Source organism: Hordeum vulgare, chromosome 3H (assembly GCF_904849725.1).
Source record: "Hordeum vulgare subsp. vulgare chromosome 3H, MorexV3_pseudomolecules_assembly, whole genome shotgun sequence".
In the NCBI taxonomy this organism is placed as follows: Eukaryota; Viridiplantae; Streptophyta; class Magnoliopsida; order Poales; family Poaceae; genus Hordeum; species Hordeum vulgare.
In genome coordinates this window covers 366232829-366251053 of record NC_058520.1, presented here as the reverse complement: position 1 = coordinate 366251053, position 18225 = coordinate 366232829, and the positions used below count along the sequence as shown (strand labels likewise).

General features: G+C 44.4%; 1 long non-coding RNA gene across 1 annotated transcript; it reads left to right on the top strand.

Moving 5' to 3' along the window:
* The first annotated feature begins 7288 nt into the window (after nucleotides 1-7288).
* LOC123439966 lies at nucleotides 7289-8222 on the top strand. The gene is made up of 2 exons (XR_006630236.1): nucleotides 7289-7519; nucleotides 7816-8222. It is a non-coding gene; the product is annotated as an uncharacterized LOC123439966 (long non-coding RNA).
* The last annotated feature ends 10003 nt before the right edge of the window (nucleotides 8223-18225 follow it).

Below are 18225 nucleotides of genomic sequence, written 5' to 3'. Positions count from 1 at the left end.
TCGTTGACATGAAAGTGACATTTCCTTTGTTGCAATCTATAACATCCCCTGAAGTGTTTAAAAAGGGTCTTCCGAGGATGACAGCCATGGCATCGTCCTCGGGAATATCCAAGATAACAAAGTCTGTTAAGATAGTGGTATTAGCAACCACAACAGGCACATCCTCGCAAATGCCGACAGGGAAAGCAGTTGATTTGTCGGCTATTTGCAGAGAAATTTCAGTGGGTGTCAACTTATCTAGTTCAAGTCTACGATAAAGAGAGAGAGGCATAACACTAACTCTGGCTCCAAGGTCACATAAGGCAGTTCTTACGTAGTTTCCTTTAATGGAGCAAGGTATAGTGGGCACTTCGGGATCACCAAGTTTCTTAGGAGTTCCACCTTTGAACATGTAATTGGCAAGCATGGTGGAGATCTCAAGATCTGGTATCTTCCGTTTATTGGTCATGATATCTTTCATGTACTTGGCATACGGAGAAATTTTGAGCATATCAACTAACCGCATCTGCTGAAAGACATGTCTTATCATTTCAATGCAGCGCTCAAAATCCTCATCATCCCTTTTCTTGGATGGCTTAGGAGGAAAGGGCATGGGCCTCTGAACCCATGTCTCTATTTCTTTACCATGCTTCCTAGGAGTGAAGTCATTCTTATCGTATCTCTTAGGTTGTGGGTTATCAGGATTAACCGTAGGTTCAATCTCTACATCATTATCATTGCTAGGTTGAGCATCATTATGAACATCGCTGTCCATATTGTCATCAGGTTCATGTTCATCACCAGATTGTGTTTCTGCATCACACGCAGAAATATCATTTGGTTCTTCAGGTATGACAGTATTTGGTGAAATAACATGCAGGTTTCTATCATCCTTCTTCTTCTCCTTAGGTTGACTGGGTGCATCTGCATTTATTCCTTGAGAATCTTGATCGATTCTCTTAGGATGACCTTCAGGATACAAAGGTTCCTGAGTCATTTTGCCTCCTCTAGTAATGACTCTAACAGAGTTGTCATTTAATTCATTGAGCAGGCCATTCTGAGCTTTAAGTACTTGTTCTACCTGAGTAGTAATCATAGAAGCATGTTTACTCAGAAGCTTCAGATCATTGACATTTCTGTCTACACAAGCACTTAAATGGCTAAGCATACGAGTGCTTTGTTCCAAATGTCTGCTAACAAAATCATTGAAACTGTGTTGTTTGGCAACAAAGTTGTCAAATTCATCAAAGCATAGGCTAGCAGGTTTATCAAAAGGAATATCACTCTTATCAAACCTACGCAGAGAATTTACTTCTACTACCTGTATCGGGTTATCGAGACCATGGATCTCTTCGATAGGTGGTATATTTTTGACATCTTCAGATCTAATGCCTTTCTCTTGCATAGATTTCTTAGCTTCTTGCATATCTTCGGGACTGAGGAATATAATATCTCTTTTCTTCGGAGTTGGCTTAGGAGGTGGTTCGGGAATAGTCCAAGCATTATCGTTGATCAAGATGTTATTCAGTAGAGTCTCAACTTGTTCTACATTTCGTTCCCTAAAAACACAACCGGCACAACTATCTAGGTGGTCTCTAGAAGCATGGGTAAGTCCGTTATAGAAGATATCAAGTATCTCGTTCTTCTTAAGAGGGTGATCAGGCAAAGCATTCTGTAGCTGGACGAGCCTCCCCCAAGCTTGTGGGACACTCTCTTGTTTGAGTTGAGAAAAGTTGTATATTTCCAGCAAGGCAGCTTGCTTCTTATGGACAGGGAAATATTTCTCACAGAAGTAATAGACCATATCCTGGGGACTACTCACACATCCAGGAGCAAGAGAAGCGAACCAAGCTTTAGCGTCATCCTTTAGAGAGAAAGGAAACAGCTTAAGGATATAGTACTGGCGGATCTTCTCCTCACTAGTGAAAAGGGTGGCTATATCGTGTAGTTTGGTAAGATGGTCTACGACCGTCTCAGACTCATAACCGTGGAAAGGATCAGATTCGACTAGAGAGATTATCTCAGGATCGACAAGGAATTCATAATCCTTATCGGTGATAAAGATAGGTGAAGTGGAAAACTTCGGGTCGTATTTCATCCTAGCTTTCAGAGATTTTTCCTTCCACTTGAGAAGTAATTTCTCAGCGTCATAGGCATCCTTACACGCAAGAAAATCTTCAGCTATCTCTTCCTCCATAACGTAACCCTCAGGTATATCAGGCAATTCATATCTAGGAGAGCTAGATCTAGCAGGAGCAAAAGCAGGTTCTATCTCAATAGTATCGATAGTTTCAGAAGCATCACGAGCATTGGCAATAACTCTAGCAATATGAGCATCAAGAACTACCCCTAGTGGCACATAAGGCAAAGTAGCATCTCTAGCATCATCAAGCATAGCATCATCAGGCAAAATAGCATCTCTAACATCAGGCATAGCATCTCTAGCATCATCAGGCAAAGAAGTATCAAGCATAGCATCTCTAGCATCATCGGGCATAGTATTTCTAGTAGTATCAGGCATAGCATCAGGCATAGTATCAAGCATAACATCTCTAGTAGTAGCATCATAAGCATCATCAAGCACATGCGACATATCAAGATTTCTAGCAGGAGGTGATGTCGCAAACTTACTCATAACTGAAGGTGAATCAAGTGCAGAGATAGATGGCAGTTCCTTACCTCCCCTCGTAGTTGAGGGCAAGACTTTGGTTTTTGGATCCTTCAAATTCTTCATAGTGATCAGCAGATACAAATCCCAAGTGACTCAAAGAATATAGCAATACCTCCCCGGCAACGGCGCTAGAAAAATGCTGACTCCGTGTGACAATAGACCTTCACTTGCAACGGCACCAGAAGAATCCTGCTAGCACTCCCCGGCAACGAAACTAGAAGAATGTTGTTGACGGCCCACCAGTGCGTGGGATCGCAACAGTTTTCGAGAGTAGAGTATTCGACCCAATTTGTTGATACGCCAATAGGAGGTGGGAGGATACTCTCAAGTATTAGCAGCTGAATGTGTCAGATTTAACCACACCTGAAAGATTAGTATCTGCAAGCAAAGAGTCAGCAGCAAAGTAGTATGATAACAACGGTGTCAAACGATCTGTTGACGGCAGACTATTCCTAGCCGTCGTATCAATGGCGCCAGAAGTTGCCCATTGACGGAAATTGTCTGTTCCCGTCAACGACCAGCGAATCAAAATTGTAGCAGGTAGCAGCAGTGTAACGAGTAATAGCAGTGGCAAGGAACGACAGTAGTGACAGCAGTAGCAAGTAGCAACAGTAGCAAGCGACAGTAGTAACAACAGTAGCAGCAGAGCAAGACAAGTAACAGCAGCAGCAGCAGAGCAAGACAAGTAGCAACAGCAGTGGGATGAACTCGTAGGCAATGGGTCGGTGATTTGTTTGGATGATATTCATCATGCAACAGTTATAACACGGAGAGATATGTGGCTAGCTCCCGTTCGTCAATGTGATGTAGGCATGCATTCCGTGTGTAGTCATACATGATTAGGGAAAAGAACTTGCATGACATCTATTGTCCATCCCTCCCGTGGGAGCGGGGTCCAAAAGGATACTACAGGATATTAAGGTTCTCCTTTTAATAAAGAACCGGAACAACGCATTAGCACTAGGTGAACACATGAACTCGTCAAACTATGGTCATCATCGGGAGTGGATCCGGTTATTGTCACTCCGGGGTTGTCGGGTCATAACACATAGTAGGTAACTACAACTTGCAAGATCGGATCTAAAACAGACATATATTGGTGACAACATAATAATTTCAGATCTGAAATCATGGCACTCGGGCCCTAGTGACAAGCATTAAGCATGGCAAAGTAGTAGCAACATCAATCTCAGAACATAGAGGATACTAGGGACCAATCCCCGTCAAAACTAACTCGATTACATGATAGATCTCATCCTACTCATCACCGCCCAGCGAGCCTACAAATAGATTACTCACGAACGATGAAGAGCTTCATGGAATTGGAGAGGGAAGAAGGTTGATGATGACGATGGCGACGATTTCCCCTCTCCGGAGCCCAAAACGGACTCCAGATCTGTCCTCCAGATGAAGAACAGGATGTGGCGACGCCTTCGTATCGCAAACGCGACGAAATCTTCTCTTCTGATTTTTTTTCTGAGCGAAAGTGAATTTATAGAGCTGAGATTGGGGGCGGCAGAGCCATGTGGGCCCCACAAGCTTGGTTGCCGCGGCCAGGGGGGTGGCCGCGGCAACAGAGCTTGTGGCCCACTGGCCCACCCCCTCTGGTGGATCTTTGCGCAGGTATTTTTCATATTTTCCAGAAAAATTCTCCGTAAATTTTTAGGACGTTCCGAGAACTTCCATTTCTACACAAAAACAACACCATGGCAATTCTACTGAAAACAGCGTCAGTCCGGGTTAGTTCCATTCAAATAATGCAAATTAGAGTCCAAAACAAGGGCAAAAGAGTTTGGAAAAGTAGATACGATGGAGACGTATCAAGTACTTACCGTTGCTTTGCTCCTCCTTTTTCCCCTTGATCCATCGCTGCGACCAGATGATGGAGTCCAGGAGATGGAGGTTCCCGTCGACGACGACTGCTACCCCGACGGTGCCTACTACTACGTGGAGGCCGCTGAAGACCAGGAGTAGTTAGGAGGTTCCCAGGCAGGAGGCCTCACCTCGTTCGATCGTTGTATCTTTTGTGCTAGCCTTCTCTAAGGCACCTCCATGTTTTATGTCTGTACTGATATATTGTTGCTTCCGCTGACTCGTGTGTTTATCGAGATTCTGTATTCTAGCCCTCGAGGCCCCTGGCTTGTATTATGAAGTTGATATTGTTTTATTTGTGTCTTGAGTTGTGTTCTGATATCTTCTCGTTAGTCCTTGAGTTTGATCGTACGCATTTGCGTGTATGATTAGCTTACGATTAAATCGAGGGCGTCACAATGTGCTACGGGCTTTGTAGTATGTGTAGTACAATCCAGATGATACATAGAGAATGTGCTCGCCATATCCGTTGCATATGCTAAAGGGAAGTTATTTCTCTTTGTTGTCATCATAAGTTTCGCTATGGAAACTATTTTGAAGGATACCTCTATAGTTTAGTAGGGTACGAGTTAAACCTGGGAAGCAATAAAGCATCCCGGCGTTACTCGAGTACCCACAGGGATAGTAAATATGACTCGAGTTGAGCCAACAAATACCTCATCGCGTCTAGCGATTTTAAAATATCTCCTTTCCCTCAACGAGAGTGGAAACATTGGACTTTCCTGTGTATAGAGTGTGTGGTGCATATGTCCACAAGGCACATATCATCTTTCATTGGATTGACTCCCTTAGAATCTATATATAAACATGAAGATTCTCAATATGAAAATCACTCAGATATATAGAATACATACAAATGTATTTGTACCAAAGTGTTGATACAATATATTGTGATATATAATATATGATGACAACAATACTTATGTTGTTAATACAAGATCATAAATGGACATAAATAAATATTGATCACTCAAGAGATTGGGAGACTATTCATAGTCTTCGAACATGTCGGTTGAGGTATATTCAACCATCACATTCTCCGTGCTCAAAGGGTCCTGTCATCATTGGTGATGTCGAGTTGAAGGTTGAAGTGAACTTTAAACCTTGCCCTTGAGATCATTGTATCCCAAGAATTGCTGATACAGAATAACCAGATGCTGAGGTCTAAATCTAATGCCTTATGATGTATAAGACAATATTTTTCTGTTGGCGTTGTGATCCTGACCAGAAATGAATCATGGATTGCACACTATCCGAGGAGACACAAGAGCGATCATGATGTCCATGGCCCATATAGGGCAGTGATGGACATTGAGGGCGAATACCTCAAATTCTATAGCCATATGTTACCTCTGTGGGTAAACTAGAGATAATTAATTTACAGTTAGTAAATTAAAGGCCATCATGGTTGATGTTGTAATAAATTTAGCAAAATCAATGGGTATTTCAAGAAATTATTTGAAACCATTAGTGTGAATTTCAAATTGCTAAATATGACACCTTGAAGATAATCTCCAAAATAGAGTAGATCTCGCACACTAGGGAATATAATGTGATGAAGTCAGTTGATACTCACTCGTAATGCCTTATGTCATGACTTAGTAAAATTTATGGGACACACTTTGTAAAGCAATCATAATATCGAAATGACAAAATGTAGGCTTTATCAATAGTGGTGATAATCTGCAAAGCAGTAGATCTACACACTACCTAGCGATCCCAAAACATCAATTTGAAAAACAACACTTAGAATTTTGCATATCAATTCTTGCTTGTATCAAGCCAAAGTCTCAATTCATATGAATTGATTTTTATTTGCAAGAAATTAAAAATCTCAATTGCAAATAAACGTATTAATCTCGAGATGTAGCAAACATGGCGATACATAATTCCGGAATACATCATACTCAACAGAAATACACTACTATTGTACTTCCTCCCTTCCTAAATATAAGTCTTTTTAGATATTCCACTAGGGGACTACATACGGAGCAAAATGAATGAATCTACACTCTAATGTATGTCTATATACATCTGTATGTAGTTTCCTACTAGAAACTCCAAAAAGACTTATATTTAGGAACGGAGGGAGTAATGAATAGTAATGATGTTGCAAGCTTGATGTTCAAGTGAAAAACTTGAATTGTATAGACCTCAAATTAAGTGAGATGATCTTGTATGAAGTTGCAAGATAATTAAGTAAAGTGAATTAATATTTTGCGAGAGAAAATTAATCTCAATCGTTATGAGATTGTTTTGAGGAAAAATATATTTTCTCTATAGAAAATCAATATTATTGCGCGAGAAAATTTAATCTCAATCGCGAAAAACATGTTCTAAAGAATATGGTAAGCACATTGAACATGTCAAGTATCAACATACACATATTTCTAGAATTATAAAAGTCAATAGAAAATATAGTAATTAACACGGTCTAAGACATGTAAGTACTACACCCTATGTTCCTAAATATAAGTCTTTTTAGAAAATTTACTAGGGGGCTACATACGAAGTAAAATGAGTGAATCTATACTCTAAAGTATGTCTATATACATTCGTATGTAGTCATGTAATGAAATCTCTTAAAAGACTTATATTTTGGAATGAGGAATAGTAAATAGTACTGTTACTAGGATAAATGTGTAAACTCTCAAAAATAAAAGGGTATTGTGCAAAATTAGCATGGACCACTGTTTCATCCTGTTATGCAAATTCTTGCAAATACAGGGACCATAATGCAAGAATGACCAAAGGGATAAAGATTTCCCCAATCATCTCTCTATCCTGTGCGGTTAGACATTGGAGCAACCATGGGTGCCTCCGCTGCAGGGGGGTGACGCCCCGCCGCCGACCGTCCGCTGCAGTAGCGGATCTTCCGCGGGGAGCCGCGTAGAGAGGAGAAGGGCGGAGGAGGGTTGTGTGCCGAAGGCGCCGCCTCCATCGTGCGTGGAGGCGCATCCGTGTCGAGGTGCAGTTCCGCGTCGATGTAATTTAAAGGTATGAACATTACGAATTGAAGAAATACCATATGGGTGCTTACGGTTCTTGATTTTGGATTTTCAATCAACTGATCATGGATGCCAATTCCCGAGTTTCTTCTTCTTTGTGTTCGTCTTTTTCTCTGCCGATGTCTCGTTGATGGAATGATATGAACATTTTCAATTCCTGGCCACACAAATTGAACAAGGATCAATCCGTTGCATTTTTCCGCTGATTATCTTTGGTGTTTGAAAATTGTGGTCAATTTTTAGCTTCTTGAGCGTGCGCTCAAATTATTATTTCCTCTCATGCAGGAGTGCATGTTGACACACACTTGTGTCTCTTGCCATGAACAGTGTCATGGTGGCTGATGTTTCTTAGATTTTGATTCCTTTTTGCCCGGTGATGAAATCAGTCATGCCGGAGCCGGAGGACTGGAGTCGTGGCGCCGCCGATCCATGCTCCAGTGAAACAACGAGGCCACGCTGTTGCCGCATTGGTAGGGGCGATCGCTTGTCGGCCTTTGCCCGCTACAATCTGATTCCACTCCTGAAGGAGCACGGATGGGGGCGAGGCCCTCGGTTGTCCCCGTCGGATGCAGCCTATACATTGCTCGATTGGAGAACAACAAGCGTTGATAATGTGTTTAGAGTAGGAACTGAGAGACATTACAAAAGATGTAAAGTGAATCGTTGTCTTTATTAATGATTGAGTACAAGTATATATAGCCTCTAAGAGGATGCATTTAACGGACGCGATGGTCCGAAGGGACACGAGCGAATAGTCACGTCCCTTGTGCATGACGGTTAGAGATAGTGGAGATTCTCCTTAGTTAACATGTGGGTTAATTAAATCTCAGCACCCCTAATCTATGCTATCCTTGTAGACATTGTTATCTTAAAATCTCCTCCAAAACCACAGTGGGAAAAATGTGAGGAGTATAATATTTGATATGTTGCCAAAACTCTTTCAAAATCCAGTGGAAAAAATAAGGAGAAAATGACGCAACATATACTAGTTGTTGTCTCCCTTAACTCAATATGTGAGAATCATTGAGTTTAGATGACAACAAATATGTTGTATATACTTTCCTAAATACCCCGGTGGGCAAAACAGAAAGTATGACATATGATCTCATGTTGATATTATCTCATTAGAAACCTTTATAAGAACCTCTATAGTAAACTCATGAAGGAAAAAAGTGTATAATATGATGCATTGAACATGAATAATTCAAGAAGATACTCCCCCTGATTCTTGCAAATTTCGAAGCCGTCATATACCAATTCCAAGAACATATTTCTGAAATGTAAAACTTGGTAGAGACTTCAAGGGAAATCAGTCACATGATTTGATTTGCAATATATGAATATAGCGATGTTTCTTATTATGTAACCTGTTCGCATCCGGGAAACACAAGAAACATTATCATTGAGATAATGGTTGGTGGATGTAGCCATGAGGTCCATTTCGAAGACTCTTCATGAGAGGGCTACCGCACCTAGTAGGAACACTAACCTTGTATATGATTTGACATAGCGGGGATCTGATCAATGTATCCAATGGTATTGGTTTTAAGATTTATATGAAACTTGAAAAACTAGGACAAGATGTTTGATGCCTTTGGAGATATCGATAGACATTCTTGAGTCCCAACCAATTGTGTTTGGTGGATCCAATGGCATTATGGAACATTGAGTCCCAATATCTATCTTAATTCCATCATCTCTTGGTCTAAATAGATCTTTCTTTACATCTAGAGAATGAACTACCATGAGAGTTATGGATGGATAATATTTGTCCACAATGAATTTATCCAATATATTTTGGATATATACAACATAGTATACCATTATGTATGAATGAAGGTGCTCAAGTCGTAGTACTAAGCGGTACTTTGGTTTATCCAAATCCTTCATTTTAAACTCCGTCATTCAGATGATTGCATGTGTCGTCAATGCGTACACATAAGCATGTATAATCATCATTGTAGGAGTAATCCTTGGGCATAAGGAACTCTCTACGTTGGTTGTACCATATGTATCGACAACAATAAGTCGTATGGTGACTTACTGATTTTTACACAATATATGTTGCATTTTGCCTTTCGATTCAAAAGTGAGATTCCATCAGGAATCAATCATATATGTCTGAATCTAGTGATCCACATGAATATGTGATCACTACATCTATCAATTGCAGGGATAGATGATTTTGTACTGTCAATGATATAAGTTATCGGAAGGAGAGTCCACCTCTGGAGAATAGTTCGATATCTGCATGAACCCTTGTGCTACAATACTTGCTGTATGTTTCACCACCTTGTTGTTCTCAATTTTGTTTCCACAACAAAACTGGTGTAGGTACTGCTTATGCATACCTTTCCATTATTGAGCAAGATTATTTCTACCTTGATTATACCCTTAGCTTGAGTTCAGTCCGAGTGTTGTTCACACTTTGCCATGGCCATTGTCTTTGGATCCGAATCATTTGAAAGTTTTTTGCAATCTAGTTGAGAAATGTATGTCGACAATTGTAGACTTCTGGTTATACGATTCTCCAGAATATATATATCAGTATATAGTTGATGGAAATATCGTTACCCATGGTGACTGTTCGAGATTTCCCAATGCGGTTGAGTCGGGTATTCTGATATCCCCGTCATTATGTGCACTATGATCTGAGTTGGTGGAGGTTGCCCATCCACTGGGTATATACAACCCCTTAGGTGTGTGTCAACGTGAAGTTGACTTGTATTTACTGATTCACGGGCCTTGATATCCTTGCTTGCAAGAAGCTCAATCCTGATGTACTCTTGCCATACATCTCCCCCTATTGCTTCGAATGGGGAGTGGAGTGGTTTTTGTTGGCACCTCCACTCTTTGAGGCGTACTTTTGTAGGATTGTAGGATTGGGTGACACCTTTATAGTCAGTAAATTAATCTGGTAGGTTATTTGCAATGTGCTGCAAATCTTCTGAACGCATGGTTCAGATCCTTGAGTACGTGGATTTGAGGCAGAAATATGTTGAACATTTCACTAATTTCCTAGCATTCTTTATAGTATTTGAATTCTCCCCCTCATGCCTGGAAATATTCCTCGTTGAATCAGCATACTGGCCTTGAATAACTCCCCATGTGAGGGCTTGAGGTATTGATGGAAGTACAATTATTCCTCACATAGATCCCAACTATATGTTGAGGGGCCAATGATGTATGCCACGTGGTGATATCGGTATGAAACCGAATTACGCAGATGGGAATACTTGGTAGATTTCCACGTATCAAAGATATAGGGGAATAATATTATGCAGTTCTGTCATGAGCATGTAAAACTGCATGACTCCAACAGAAAGTTGGTAAGTTGCAATTTCGAAGTAAAGATCATGCATTGATATTAATTATTTGGATAGGATTCTACCAAACCACTTTGAGTCTAGACAAATAGGACAGAGTGCAAAACTTCAATCCTATGGCCAAGTTGAAGGCACACGAGGAGAATTCTACAACTTATCCACTCGATTTGCGTGAAATTGATGTCAACATAATGAGCCAATGGTTCCGTGTGAATAAATCACACACTTAAGACCATTGTATAGATGTGTCTTTTAGAACCATGGAACACCTGAATAGTCTAATCAATGGATGGGAAGAGCCACATACCTCAACTTGATGCATTCAAGGAGTCTGAGTGGTTCATCGTAGACTTTAAGGTGCGCGAGCCTTAAAATTAGCTTCCCTGTGTCACATGTAGTGCACACAAAATCCAAATATTGTTAGAATTTAACATCATAATAATCATAAACTATTGGAATTGCTGATAGTTCCGCTTTCAACCCAATGTCTTGATGACCAAGGCGAGTATGCCAAGTTTGTCATGTACAAGACATTTTGTACAACTATCTTGGGCGCAACATGTGCTACAGGCTTTGTATTATGTGTAGTACAATCCAGATGATACATAGAGAATGTGCTCGTCATATCCGTTGCATATGGTAAAGATAAGTTATTTATCTTTGTTGTCATCATAAGTTTCTCTATGGAAACTGTCGGTGCACTAAAGTTTGGGGCTTAGTATCCCTTACTTGTGCACAGGCAGTTGTAGCCACACCCGTGGCAAGGCCTGCCGGGGGACAACTGAAAGCAAGAAGATGTTCAAGGTAACGACCAGAAGACTGAAGACCAAAGGCAGTGATCCAGGCAAGATCCTTGCCGGGGTAGCTAGTGGAGCCCTGGCAAGACATGCGCGCTGCATGATCCCGCCAACCTGTGACCGCTCCAGCGCAGTGGCCAGGTGTCGTTCCTCATGGGTACGCGTCGAGCGACATCTGGGGGATGAGCACTATCGATGGGTCGCGTCCCTGTCCTGTGTCATAGAGGGTCAGGGACGCATTACGGAGCCTTTAATGCGTCTATCTTAAGACGTTAGTAACACTGTAATAAATGTACGTCCCGTGTGTCCACTGTACGACTGTGCACCCCGTGGGTGCCCTGTTCCGCCACTGATGGTGACCCCTTTTACATATAAAAGGAGGCCCAAGGCGTAGCTTAGAGAGCATCGGATCTGATCGAGTCTGAGACATCTACTCTCAGATCTACTCTCAGTCTAGGGTTTAGACTCTCTGCATAGCTGCCGTGTAACACATATCGCTTCTGTAGCCAGAATCCTAGAACACATACCATACACTTAAGATAGGAGTAGGGTTTTACCCTTCTCAGCGGCCCGAACCTGTGTAAAACTCCCCTCGCGCTGATCGTTGCTTCTACTCTCGGTGCAAACTCTCTCTCCCCGTCAAACCGTGAAGGGATCCACGCGATCCATAGGGGTCGTTCGTTTCCCCGACATCTTTTGCGTGGCAGGTAGAGGGACGAGTTTGCGCTAACTTGACCTAGCAATCAATGCGTCAATTTATTCATCATCTTTTTCGCCATGGCTCCCAAGAAGAGGGGTGCAACGACGGCTGATCCACCCGCGTCCAGTATGCCTCTCACTTCACAGACATCCGATGGTATGGGCGCAGGCGGAGGAGGCGGAGTTCCTGAGCCTCCACGACATTCTGGTGATCCAAGCCAGGCGAGTGGCATCGTTGGAGCCACAACAACAACCTGCACGCCGGTGGGTCTAAGGATGGAGCTGCGCGGCCTACGGGCGGCGTGGCGAACTCCAAGGTTGGAGGGGTTCCTTCTAAGGCACCCACGCCAGCGTATACACCGTGGCCTTCCCAGGCCGCACGCGACGAGCGGCGCCGCAATGTGGCGGTTCCACGCATCCGTGAGGGAAGACTGCTGAGCATCTCTCTCGAGATGCGCAAGGCCAGCATGCACGTCAAGAAGCTGGTGGAAGCGGCCTGCAGCCACGGGACCGTGATGGTGCTCCTTCTAACATGGTTAGGAGTAAGAGCACCTCGCGTTCCTCACACCTCTCGTCGCCGCCTACACCGGCGGAAGAGTTGGCACGAGCACGGATGCTCCTGGACTTTCCTCGTGTGGCGGAGAAGCTTGAAGAAAGGAGAGCTACCATTCAGAGCCTTGTTGGCTTCACTAATGGCGATGGATCGCAGGAGGCGGGGCCTTCAAAACGGAAGTCCAATAAGCCAGCGCACGATAATGGCGAGAAGGATGGAGGCGCAACGACCATGGTGCACTCTCCTCCACGACGGTAACAGCGGTCGCCACCCCGACGGATCAATGTCTCTCACGATTCAATGGTGTCGTCTGACCCTCGGACCCGCCGCGATCAGCGTCAAGTTCTTAAGGAATGACACCAAGAAGACGCTCGGACCAGAATTGAATGGCGACGGGAAGCGCGCCATCAATCTAATAAACACGCAGGGCATAGTGTCGACGAGCCCGCGCTAGGGTATCCTGGCGACCTACCTTACGAGGTGGGTTGTCCAGCGTTTACTCGTGAGCTGTGGCGAGTCCAGTGGCCCAGTTCCCGCACGTTCAAACCTGAGATTCCGGAGAAATATGACGGCAAGACTCATCCATTGGAGTTCTTGAGCATCTACACCATTACGGTGCAGGCTGTCGGAGCTCGCGACGACAAGATACTCGCTAACTGCTTCCCGTTGGTGCTTAAGCCTAACATCAGGTCGTGGTTGATGCATCTGCTGAAGAATTCCATTTCTTCTTGGGCCGATCTGTGCCATGATTTCGTTGGCGCCTTTACTGACAGCCACCGAGCTCCTGGCCAAGAAAGTGATCTCTACCTCATCCCCTAGAAAGAGAGTGAGACCTTGCGCAAGTACCTACAATGGTTCAGTCGCATACAATACAACATCCCAGAAGTTCATCATGCCGCTGTTATCATCACGTTCCTTCAGAATGTGCGCAACCGCAAGATGCGCGAAGAGGTGGAGATGAACAAGATTATGGATCTCGCCGAGCTCTATGCTCTGGCTGGAAATGTGCTTGGGCTGAAGAAGGGAGGAGACTCCCTGGCGAAGATACCGGCGCAAAAGTCAATTCTGGGGACGAAGACGCCGCCACCCTGGCAAAGAAAGGCCGAGGGCGTAACAAGAAGCGCAAGGGCAAGGCCGTGTTTGTTATCGAGGGATTCGGCAATGTCGACACCTCCAAGAAGGACAAGGCTGACGCCCCCGGCAAGGACGTTCTGGATGCGCCCCCTGTTAGGCCTTGGCGGCTGCCGACAAGTCGGAGGGCTCTCGCAAACAGTACTGCAAGATCCATCGCACCAAGGGCCATGATCTCCAAAAGTGCCGGCAAGTTGAGCGGCTTGTTCGAGAAGCAGAAAGTTAAGTACGAGAAGCGTGATAAGGAGAAGGCCCAGGATGGTGATGAGGGGTCCGACAAGAAACGTGGTGGTCGCATGGGCAAGGCCAAGCAAAAGAAGGAGAGGCCCGCTCGAGGCCGTGACAATGGAGAAGGGCATGAGGACGATGGTAGCCAGGAGGACGACGAGTATAGTGAACACGAGTTCCAGAAGGCTACAGATATGATCTGCATTGACGGGGACGCCTCGTTGCATTCTTCCCATAACCGGCTAAAACAGTGGGCGCATGAAGTGAATGCAGCAAAGCCATCTGTCAGTGCCCGGAAACCATTGAAGTGGTCCCACACGCCTATCATTTTTTACATTGAGGATCACCCTGATCGCACAACTACGGTCGGGTGTCTGCCATTGTTGGTTTAACCAACGATCCGCAACCTCAAAGTGACGAAAATGTTAGTTAACGATGGGACCGGAATGAACTTGATCTCTCCCGACGTGATCAAAGGATGAAAATTCCTGATGAGGATCTCGAAGAAACGGGCACGTTTCTGGGGATCGGTCCAAGGAAGATCCATCCGAATGGAAAGATCACGATACTAGTAACGCTTGGTAGTCACGTGAACTACATGACAGAGAAGGTTGTCTTCGACGTTGCCGATATTCCATTGCGATATAATGGGATCCTTGGATGTCCAGCGTTGGCCAAGTTCATGGCGGCATCGCACTCCGCGTATAATACGTTGAAGATGTCCGGGCCGATGAGCGTCATCACCATCCACTCTAACAAGAAGGATGCCCTCATCTGCACCAACTAGCTCTAACGGGAGGCAGTTGCAGCGCTTGCCACCAAGGCACCTGCTCCTGCTGCTGAAGCTCCCGAGAGGAAGAAGACCGGCAAGACCTCTTGCACACACTCCAGCAAGCGCACCTCCTCAGAGTGTTGCGTTGCTGTTGACGGTGTTCCAAAGAGCTCCACGAGTAGGCGCAAGAAATCCAAGGCAGCGCACTAGAGACCAAGAAGGTGCCTGCCAAGGAGGATGGCAGGGCGGGAACTTTCACCATAAGTGTCACCCTCAACGGAAATAGGAAAGCGCGCTCATTGCTTTCCTGCGGGCGAATGTTGATGTGTTTGCATGGCAACCATCTCACATCCTCGGTGTTCCCAGGAAGGTGATTGAGCACCACCTTGTTGCCTGCCCTCATGCGCGGCCCGTCAAGCACAATGTCAGGAAGCAAGCCTTGGAGCGGCAAGAATTTATTGCCGAGGAAATCAATAAGTTGGAGGCAGCAGGTTTGGTTAGAGGAGTGATCCATCCAACATGGTTGTCCAATCCAGTTGTAGTGCGCAAGGCGAATGGAAAATGAAGGATGTGTATCGACTTTACAGATGCCAATAAAGCCTGTCCAAAAGATCCTTTTCCCTTTCCGCACATCGACTAGATTGTGGACTTCACTGCCAGCTGTGATCTGCTCTCATTCCTTGACGCCTATTCAAGGTATCATCATATCTTCATGGCCAAGGAAGACGAAGAGGAAACCGCGTTTATCACCCCTTGTGGCACGTACTGCTTCGTGTGCATGCCTTTCGGGTTAAAGAATGTCGGCTCAATGTTTGCCAGAGCAATCCAGATTGGCTTTGAGCCATAGCTGCATATAAATTTGGAATCTTATATGGATGGCACAGTGGTCAAAACCAAGGACAAAGCAACGCTCATACAAGACCTGGAAGAGACGTTTGCCAATCTGCACAAGATCAATTTGAAGCTCAATCCTGAGAAGTGCGTGTTTGGCGTCCCGTCTGTTAATTTTCTCGGGTTCTTTGTGTCTCAGCGTGGGATTGAAGCGAACCCCGACTAGATCAAGGCCATTGAGCAGATTGAAGCACCAAAGCGCGTCAAAGATGTCCGTCGCCTTGCCAGCTGCATTGCTTCCCTGAGTAGGTTCATCTCCAAATCTGCCGAGCGCGCCCTTCCCTTTTTCAAAATCTTGAAAAAGGTAGGTCCCATGAAGTGGACTCTGGAGGTGGAGGCAATGCTGGAAGATTTGAAAAGGTACCTATCCTCTCTGCCAACACTAGTCGCACCTAAACCACAAGAGCTATTGCTGCTATACTTGCCGGCAACAAATCAAGTGGTTGGTGTTGCGTTAGTGGCGCAGAGAGAAGACATCAACGAAGCACCGGCAGGTGTAGCATAGTCGAGCGCAGGATCGTCAAGCGGCAAGCCAGGATTCCCTCCGGCAGAGTCTGGAGATGAAGAAATGCAGAAGAAGAAGGTGGTACATCGCCCAATTTATTTTGTCAGCTCCCTCTTGCAGGGGGCTAGGTCAAGATACTCTAGCATTCAAAAGTTGCTATTTGGCCTCCTTATGGCCTCGAGGAAGTTGTGCCATTACTTCCAAGCTTCAAGCAAGAAGACTCTTCATTTTACACTTTATGAGAATTCACATTTGAGTCCATAGGAAAGCCAATACTATTGAAAGGGGATGAGGTGTTATGATGAAATGGTTGCTAAAGTGCTTAGAGTTAGCCACCAAAAATACTCAGCCACTCTTCCACAAAAGATATCTGTCCCAAGCAAAATATCCAAAATCGATGCCACCAAAAATTTCTACTCAGCCCTACCGATTTTAGAATTAGACATATCCTAGCCAAACCCTAACACTTCTGTGCAATCGAAACTACATCAATGCTACCGAGTTCGTGTGACCAACTTTCTGTTGCCTCGGTGCACAAAATCGGAATTCCGAGTTTGAGTACCGGTGTCACCGATATGTGTCATCTAACTGTTAGTCACCTTTTCGGTGCCACCGAGTTGTGTATATCGGTCCCACCAAGATTCAAACTTACTGCCTTTTGAGCAAGTCGTTACCGCCGAGTTTGTAACTTCAGTGTCATCGAGTTGGTCAATCATGGTGTAACGGTTGGATTTTGTGTGATGCCTATATATACCCCTCCACCTAACTCTCATTCGCAGAGGAAGCACTCAGAACACACAGTTCATTGTCTGATTCATTTTTCTGAGAGAGACCACCTACTCATGTGTTGAGATCAAGAGATTCCATTCCTACCATTTGAACCTTGATTTCTAGCCTCTCCAAGTTGCTTTCCACAATATCAATCTCTCCTACCCCTGCCAAATCTGAGAGAGAGTGATTGAGTGTTGAGGAGACTATCTTTAGAAGCACAAGAGCAAGGAGTTCATCTTTCTACCACATCTATTATCTTTTGTCGGGTGGTGCCTCCTAGATTGGTTAGGTGTCGCTTAGGAGCCTCCTACTTCGTGTTGTGGAGTTGAACCAAGATGTTTATAAGGGCAAGGAGATTGCCTACTTCGTGAAGATCTACCGTGGGTGAGGCTAGTCCTGTGTGGACGGAAGCCGTGGTGGAATAGACAAGGCCGCTTCTTCGTGGACCCCTTGTGGGTGGAGCCCTCCGTAGACTCTCCCAGCCATTACCCTCCGTGGGTTGAAGTCTCCAATAACATGGACGTACGATAGTGCCACCTATTGGAACCATGCCAAAAAACACCGTGTCAACCTCATGCATTTGATCTCCCTACCCTTCCTTACTTTACACTTGCATGTTTTACTTTCTGCTAGTATATACTCTTAGATGTGCATATGTAGGGTGTACTTGACTAGTCATATATAGTTGCTAAAACTGGCCCACATTAAAAATAGGGAAAACCTAAGTTTTATCTTGTCAAGTAGTCAAATCATCCCCCTATAGACATACTTTCGATCCTACAAGTGGTATCAGAGCTTTGGTCTCCATTGCAGTGGTTTCACAATCTAGGAGAGTATGGTTTCTAGTCAGGGAAGTTATCACTGTGGAGATACATACTTCGATGGCACTTGTTTTGTAAGTTGGAAGCATAAGATGAAAATGCATCTTCTTGGTTATAATCCTTCCGTATGGGGCATTGTTCGTGTCGGTGTGCAAGGAGATTTCTTCGAAGTAGGGCGAGAACCGAATCGTTATGCGGCAG